This window comes from Zootoca vivipara, chromosome 13 (assembly GCF_963506605.1).
Source record: "Zootoca vivipara chromosome 13, rZooViv1.1, whole genome shotgun sequence".
Classification (NCBI taxonomy): Eukaryota; Metazoa; Chordata; class Lepidosauria; order Squamata; family Lacertidae; genus Zootoca; species Zootoca vivipara.
The window spans coordinates 50922893-50932218 of NC_083288.1; positions in this window are offsets into that span (position 1 = coordinate 50922893).

Sequence of the window (9326 nt, forward strand, 5' to 3'; positions counted from 1 at the left end):
ACATTCTGCTCATGTAAAAAAAAACACTGCTTAGTTTGCCTACCCATGCTTTACAGCAGGGATCCCCAAACTAAGGCCCGGGGGCCGGATGCGGCCCAATTGCCTTCTAAATCCGGCCCCCGGATGGTCCAGGAATCAGCATGTTTTTACATGAGCAGAATGTGTCCTTTTATTTAAAATGCATCTCTGGGTTATTTGTGGGGCATAGGAATTTGTTCATTCCCCCCCCCAAAAAAATAGTCCGGCCCCCCACAAGGTCTGAGGGACAGTGGACCGGCCCCCTGCTGAAAAAGTTTGCTGACCCCTGCTTTACAGCATTTATTTCCATTTTCCCTCTAAGATAAGTTGTCCCATCTGCTTGTTCATTTTGGTGGCTCTTTTCTGAAACTTTTCCTACTTTGCGACATGGCTGTAGCTGGAGGGGCAGGGGGCAGCTGCCTGCCCCCCCCCCAATAAAGTAAATAAATAAATAAAAATACTTGACTAAAACTCTGTTCTGCCCCCCCCCCAAATAAATCCTGACTACGCCCATGTTCTTTGATACCCTTCTTGAGCCAAGCTTCAGGGGGGGAAGAGCTGAAAGGTTGAGCTTGTTCATAAACTCTACCAATTTTTCTTGCCATTCATAAATTGACGGTATTTTTTCACCTTTCCAATTTTGGGCTATGAGTAGTCTAAGCTGCTGCAATGGCGTATAATAGTATATTCCTTTTATGAACCTGGCCAAGATGACCGCAGCAATTAGGAATATCCCCAAACACAAATATATGACAGAATGGAAGTGCGTAGAGGAATATTTCAGAAAGGAAAAATTTAATATTGAATTGGTGGTTTGTTTATAATGAAAGAAAATCAGGAAATATCATAATCATTGGTAGCCATAAAGAAGTAGCAAATGAAATAAAGATTGAGAAATAGATCGAAGCAAGAATAAAAGAAACAAGAAGAAGGGAAGCGATGCATGAAGAGTAGGGAGTCTTTTTTTTCCTTTTTTTTCTTCTCCCTTTTTTCTTTTTTTTTCTTTTTAAAGCTCTATTCTTTTCTTTTCTTTTTTCTTATATAATTTGTATATTATGTTATGTCAATTTTTATTGTTAGTAAGTTTGTTTATTGCTTTATTATTTATAGTTTTGTATCGTTTATGAAGTTGAAATAAAGATAATTTTAATTTTTTTTTTAATAAAAAAAAGGTTGAGCTTGTTATGCCGCTTCTGCAAATTATGCTATGCATGCAAAAGGAGACCTTTGGGTCATTGACCCCTGCGTGGCTTCTTTGCTGTGTGTCCCATAAAACATTTCATGCGCCAAGCGATGAGACATGCCAGGGGTTTGGCTTCCACAGGATTAAGGACCGCGGAGACTGTGCCATCTTTAGGATACAGCGGTACCTTGGTTCTCAAACGCCTTGGCTCCAAACACCAAAAACCCAGAAGTTAAGCGTTCCAGTTTTCAAACGTTTTTCGGAAGCCGAAGGTCCAATGCGGCTGTCGGCTATTGTTTGTGGGGCGCCTGCACCAATCGGAAGCCGCACCTTGGTTTTCAAACATTTCGGAAGTCAAACGGACTTCCAGAACGGATTAAGTTTGAGAACCAAGATACCACTGTATTTGGCGCTTTGGGTTTTACTATTTATTTTGCTTTTTTGTTTTTAAGGCTTTTTCAGTTCATTCGTTTTTGTGTCACTGTGTGGAACCCAGTTCAGCTGACTGACTGACTGATTGTGTGACTGCAGAAATGGATAAAAGCGCCCCCCCCCTCCAAACAATGGCTATCATCAGAGCAAGTAAGGGAAAAAATAATTTTAATTTTCATCATCTACAATACTGTCTTATTTATTTTATAGTACAGTACATTGATTATTGCTTTCATTCTACGGATCCATGGTCTCGTTAGAGAGCAAAATTCATGTTTTAAATTGTTGTTTTTAAAAGTCTGGAATGGATTAATACATTTGTGGGAAAGCGCGCCTTGGTTTTGGAATGCTTTGGTTTTGGAACAGGCTTCCGGAACCAAGGTACCACTGTATATGGATTTATTTATGCACATTTACAACCCGAGCATGAGATGCAGTGACTTACGGATCTCGCTTCCCCATTACAGTATAGTCTCATCTTGGCCTGCAGCTTGGTGCGCCCCCTGCTGGAAGGAGCTGCCGAGGCAGGAAATCTGCCCCCCCCTCCCCAAACGCCCACCTGGCTGAATTCTCCAAACCAGCATTTCCCAGGGCTCAAGTGGGTCGCGCAGGCTTTGCACGGGAGCCCCATAAAATCCCCTGTGATCAGGCGGCGTGCTTGCATTCGCGTGAGCAAAATCGCGGATAGGGGACTTTGAAAGTACTATAAATATTTCACCAAATAGCACATTAAATAGGGACGCTTCGCTCGGCTGCCCCGTGTAATGGGCACAAAACAGGCAAACTTGCAGTTCGGAGGCACGAAATCGGCAGCTGCCAAAAAAACGGAGAGGTCCAGAATTCACGGGGCAATAAATTGATGGGTCGGCATACCATAGAGCAAAAAACCTGGGAAGCTTAGTTCTATATGCTGCACCCAGCACCCAGCGTGGCCACAATTCTCCTATATAGCAGCTGTTCCCAAAGTGGGTGGAGGTGGATTGCTTGAGGGGTGCTAAGAGGTAAGGGGAGGGGGTCATAGAATCATAGAATCACAGAGTTGGAAGAGACCCCAAGGGCCATCCAGTCCAACCCCCTGCCAAGCAGGAAACACCATCAAAGCATTCTTGACATATGCCTGTCAAGCCTCTGCTTAAAGACCTCCAAAGAAGGAGACTCCACCGCACTCCTTGGCAGCAAATTCCACTGTCGAACAGCTCTTACTGTCAGGAAGTTCTTCCTAATGTTTAGGAGGAATCTTCTGTCTTGTAGTTTGAATCCATTGCTCCGTGTCCGCTTCTCTGGAGCAGCAGAAAACAACCTCTCTCCCTCCTCTATATGACATCCTTTTATATATTTGAACATGGCTATCATATCACCCCTTAACCTTCTCTTCTCCAGGCTAAACATGCCCAGCTCCCTAAGCCGTTCCTCATAAGGCATCGTTTCCAGGCCTTTGACCATTTTGGTTGCCCTCCTCTGGACACGTTCCAGCTTGTCAGTATCCTTCTTGAACTGTGGTGCCCAGAACTGGACACAGTACTCCAGGTGAGGTCTGACCAGAGCAGAATACAGTGGTACTATTACTTCCCTTGATCTAGATGCTATACTCCTATTGATGCAGCCCAGAACTGCATTGGCTTTTTTAGCTGCTGCATCACACTGTTGACTCATGTCAAGTTAGTGGTCTACCAGGACTCCTGGATCCTTTTCACATGTACTGCTCTCAAGCCAGGTGTCTCCCTGATAGTCTCAGGAGATGACAACCAGGGCTTTGAAAAGCTGCCATAATTGGACCAAGTTCATCCGCTTTGTGGAATTAATGGAAATAAATAGTTTTAATGGGATTTGGAATAAATGCGCAATTAATTGTTTAGGTTTTGAATTTTCCTGTGTCATTCTCTTCCTTAAGAGGGTCGTTTTATTCTGAATGGTGCTTTTTACAGCGGAGGGGGCACTGGAAATGAATTTATGGCACCAAGTTGCGGGGGGCGCGCGCGAAAAAGTGTGGGACCCTCTGCGGTACAGCATCATGGCATCTCCCTAATCTAAACCTGCATTTGTCAAAATCAACAACCCCCCCCCCCACGGTCTAAAACCAAATACTCCCCCCCCCCGCCCAATGCTGCTCAGTTATTATACAAGGCAGTGTTTAAATCTTTAATCCGGAGACTCAAGGGGCAATTTGGAACTGGTTGGTCCAGGTGTATTGTGTAACCCAACTCTCCTGGGAAACCTCCTTTTTTGGTTGGGGGGGGGTAGATATGATGTGTGATGGCTGAGAAGAGAGAAGCCTTCTGGGCTGGATAAATTGGTGGGGGGGGGCAAATCTCAGGACAGGGAAATGAGCAAGGGAGAGAATATAAATTCTGGTAGGGGACCTAGGGGTCGCCAAGACGCAGAACGCCCATGAGGGTTTTGCAAACAAGAAGAGGGTGGGAGGGATGCAAGACCCCCCATTTTAACAGGGACGGAGGGGGTGTGTCTCAAAATAAGAGGGCAGCTTTTGAAGAAACAAAACAAAACAAAAAAACTGATGGGATTTTTGTGGGGCATATTCCGGAATGTGTCCTATTGGTGCAACAACAGCGCATTAGAGATGGATTGATACTGATCGGTCCGCACATCATTATTGGGCTGGGGGGGTCACTCTTATCCTATAAGCGCAGCAAAAGTGGGACACCGCCCCCCACCCCCATTCCCGGAACATTTGCGGTGTGAAAAGCTGCAGGATACCCGCACCGATTGGAAATGAAGCAGTTATGTCCACACTGAAAGTTCCGGAAACAGTGTCGAAAGCGGGATTTCCGTATAACCACCCCGATAGCATCATGAACGCAGTTTTGTTTTGTTTTTAAAAAAGGACGTCTGGAGGGGCCCTGAAATTATGGGATGGGGCTGGAGCAAGGCACTAACAGGAGCTTTCCTCTCCATCCCATCTGAGCTCTCTGCAGGTTTCCTGATCCCGCCCCCTACGTACCCCGTCCTCCTTATCCGAGTTATTTTACCTGCGACAGGTGGGAGAGGATGCTGTGGGATTCAGGAGCCTCGTCCTCTGCGGCAACGGCCAGCCCCAGAGGTCTCCTGAGCCGTGAGAAGGTTTCCCCTTTTTTCCCCATGGAGAAGCTGGGGCCGCCTTTAAAAGGTGCCAGCCGGATGGGCATGACTCTGGCTGGAGGCGAAGAGAAGGCGGATCCTGTTCCCGCCCCGCAAGGGAGATTGTTGCTACCTTGCGGTTGCCAAACAAAAACTCCTAAGCATTTCTCAGCTGCCCAAGAGGAAGACTTCTCTCTCTCGTTGCAAACCCGAACCCGTGTCCTGCGGGGAGGCTGCACCTGTTGGGCGCCTGCCTGCCTGTTGCTTCGCCTGGAAAGGCACAAAACCACTGCCCGACTTTTCAGGTTTATACATTTTATTAATTTTACAATCATTTTAACCTTTCGAAACTTGACTTCCACCCCCCCCCTTTCTGCGCCTCCTTAAATTTATTTTTAATATCTTCTGCATATCCAGATTCAATTAATTTGCTCCTTTATTCATCTACTTTATATACTCTTATTAAACTGCAGGCTGTTGCAATAATCCTGCCAATGTTCTTATCTGTTTACAATTTATCTGTAAATATTCAATAAACCATTGCCATTCTGTTATATATGAAAACGTTTGTTATCTTGATTTTTTATTATTCCGGTAAGTTTCGCCATTTCTGCATGTTCCGTAAGTTTTTGCATCCATTTTCCCTTTGCTGGGATTTCTGCTCCTTTCCATTTTGGGGCGAGTAACATTCTTGGGCGCCTGCCAGTTGCCTGTTCTGAAATGCGGCGATGCCAAGGGCCTGAGATTAGGAATTCAAGTCAGTTAAGACATTCCCCCCCCCAATAGCGCAGGATTTGATCTGAGCAGGGATGCATGGAGGCAGAACCTCAGAAGGGCTGAGACTTGATCCCAGGACGATGCACAGGGATGCAAAATGAGAGCTCCACTGAGCACGTGCAGAGAGCACCTTGGTCCTAGCACAACTGTCCTGGCCCTGGGCTCAGCTATGAAACCCTCGCTGGTTTAGCCCTGGGCCAATTGCTCAGCAGGAATATAGTAGCGGCCCAGTCTCTGAGACTCTTCATCTCAGGGTTGTGGGTTCAAGACCCACGTCGCATTGCAGGGGGTTGGACTAGACGAGCCTCGTGGCCCCTTGCAACTCAATGCCAATCACCCATCTCCTACTACCCTACTGAGAAAAACCCCTCCCCACCCTCCCACTATATATATAAGGGTCTGGTGACTTCTGTTTCAGTGTATCTGAAGAAGTGTGCATGCACACGAAAGCTTATACCCAGAACATACAGTACTTAGTTGGTCTCTAAGGTCGGTGCTCTAAGGGGACCCAGGTGGCGCTGTGGGTTAAACCACTGAGCCTAGGGCTTGCTGATCAGAAGGTCAGCGGTTCAAATCACGTCAAAATGCAAGTAGATAAATAGGAACCGCTACAGCGGGAAGGTAAACGGCGTTTCCATGTGCTGCTCTGGTTCGCCAGAAGTGGCTTTGTCATGCTGGCCACATGACCTGGAAGCTATATGCCGGCTCCCTCGGCCAATAATGCGAGATGAGCGCGCAATCCCAGAGTCGGTCACGACTGGACCTAATGGTCAGGGGTCCCTTTACCTTTACGGTCGGTGCTACTGGACAATTTATTTATGTATTTCGACTGCGTCAGGCCAACATGGCTACCTCCTGAGCCCTTATTATACAGAGTCAGACCACTGGTTGGTTTGCAGAATAACAGGGTATTAAATGTTTTAGAGAGGATGTTCCTCTCCTGAAAGCTGTCCTCTATTGCACATGCCCGGGTTTTATCCAAATACAGTGGTACCTTGGTTCTCAAACTTAATCTGTTCCGGAAGTCCGTTCCAAAACCAAAGCGTTCCCAAACCAAGGCACGTTTTCCCATAGAAAGTAATGCAAAATGAATTTATCCGTGCCAGACTTTTAAAAGCAACCCCTAAAACAGCAATTTCACATGAATGTTACTATCTAAATGGCCTCGGTCCAGTATACCTGAAGGAGCGTCTCCACCCCCATCGTTCTGCCTGGACACTGAGGTCCAGTACCGAGGGCTTTCTGACGGTTCTCTCGTTGCAAGAAGCCAAGTTGCAGGGAACCAGGCAGAGGGCCTTCTCGGTAGTGGCACCCGCCCTGTGGAATGCCCTTCCACCAGAGGTCAAAGAGAAAAACATCTACCAGACTTTTAGAAGACTTCTGAAGGCAGCCCTGTTTAGGGAGGCTTTTAATGTTTAATTGTTTTATTTCATTTTTCTGTTGTAAGCCACCCAGAGTGGCTGGGGAAACCCAGCCAGATGAGCGGGGTATAAAAATATTATTATTATTATTATTATTATTATTATTATTATTATTATTATCATCTAACGAGACCATGGATCCATAAAATGAAAGCAATAAACAATGTACTGCAGTCACACAATCAATCCATCGGTAGCTGAACTGGGTTCCACATGGTCACATGAACAAAACAAAGAGAACCACAAAAACAAAAACACAAAATAAACAGCAAAAACAGAGACCTCAGCGTGACACTCAAAACGGAGCACATTCGGCTTCCAGAAAAAGTTGGCAAACTGGAACACTTACTTCCTGGTTTGTAGTGTTTGGGTTTCAAGTTGTTTGAGTACCAAGGTACCACTGTACTATCTGTACTCAGAGCCATAGCTGCCAAGTCTCCCGTTTTCCCCGGGAAATCCCCGTTTTTCCAGCTGTTCCTAGCTGAAAAAAAGAGATTTTTTGTTTTCCCCCGGTTTATTCTGGCGCGACGGCCATTTTTGAACTGAGCGGAGCATGCTCAGAAGCGACTTTTGATGCTGCTCTGCCCAGTTCCAAAATGGCTGCAGTGCGACTTCTGGCGCGGCGGCCATTTTGGAATCGGGCAAAGCAGCATCAAAAGTCACTTCTGAGCATGCTCCGCCCAGTTCCAAAATGGCAGCAGCGCTACTTCCGGTCTGCTATTTCCGGCCCGGTCCCTTATTTCTCTGACAGCAACTTGGCAGGTATGCTCAGAGCAGACCCTTTGCAGTGAATGGGCAAGTCTAAATTAGGTCTATTGATTTCAATGGGTCTACTCTGAGTAGGACAAAGTTGGATTACCCCCTCCCCCTTGAGCAGCTTGAACAGGCATACAGGTCACCTGGTGTCTTTCTCTTCTAGTCTATATATATAAAAATGTAGAGGGTGCATGTTTGTTCCAACGAACCTTTCTCCACAACCGCTTACCCGATCGTCCTCAAATTTGCGCACAACATCAGGAGCGCATGTGAGAGTGTCTCTATCCACTTACATTGTCCATACACACACCTAGGACAGGTAGAAACCTGGATTTGTATACAAAAAATTGCCCCCTCCAGTGGACATCCAACAAACAACATCCAACATACTGCCAAAATCCCGCCCACTCCCCATCCACCCCACCAATCAAAATCCAACATACACCCAATCCTGCCCACTCCCCATCCACCCCACCAATCAAAATCCAACATACACCCAATCCTGCCCACTCCCCATCCACCCCACCAATCAAAATCCAACATACACCCAAAATCCCGCCCACTGGCAAAATAACGGCCACTCTCCATCCACCCCACCACCCACCACCCAGCCCACCCCGGAGAACAGACCTCTGCCAGGGGCCAGGCCACCCCCCAGTGCCAGTGTGGTGTAGTGGTTAAGAGCGGTAGACTCGTAATCTGGGGAACCGGGTTCGTGTCTCCGCTCCTCCACATGCAGCTGCTGGGTGACCTTGGGCTAGTCACACTTCTCTGAAGTCTCTCAGCCCCACTCATCTCACAGTGTTTGTTGTGGGGGAGGAAGGGAAAGGAGATTGTTAGCCGCTTTGAGACTCCTTCGGGTAGTGATAAAGCGGGATATCAAATCCAAACTCTTCTTCTTCTTCTTCTTCTTCTTCTTCTTCTTCTTCTTCTTCTTCTTCTTCTTCTTCTTCTTCTTCTTCTTCTTCTTCTTCTTCTTCTTCTTCTTCTTCTTCTTCTTCCCAACAGTAGCCTGCTCCCCTAGGATCCCCTCCCACCACGGAGGTACCTACCCCAGAGATCCCCCCATAGGTCTTGGCCTTCACCATCCTACCCGATCCACAATCCGTGCCCTCCGCTCATTTCTCGCCCCATCCACGATCCCCACCCTCTGCAGAGATCTCCCCACTGACACGAAACAGCCCAGTGGGGCCTACAGGGGAGTCTGATGGGGGACTCTGAGGGCCCATTTAGGACCTACAGGGACTCTGAGGGCCCATTTCACAGACTAAACCATAGGGGGGCCTACAGGGGGGCCTGAAGGGGGACTCTGAGGGCCTATTTAACAGACTGACCCACAGTGGGGCCTACAGGGGAGTCTAAAGGGGGACTTTGAGGGCCCATTTCACAGACTAAGCCAAAGTGGGGCCTACAGGGGAGTCTGAAGGGGGACTCTGAGGGCCCATTTCACAGACTGAGCCACAGCAACGCGTGGCAGGGCCAGCTAGGGCAAATTTGAGGACGATCAAGTAAGCGGTTGTGGAGAAAGGTTCGTTGGAACAAACATGCACCCTCTACATTTTTATATATATAGATAAACCCCAGTCCTTTGAAAAACAAACAAGAACACACACACACACGTATGTAAGAGGCAGAAAATTAAAACACGGAAAAGACCACACTGG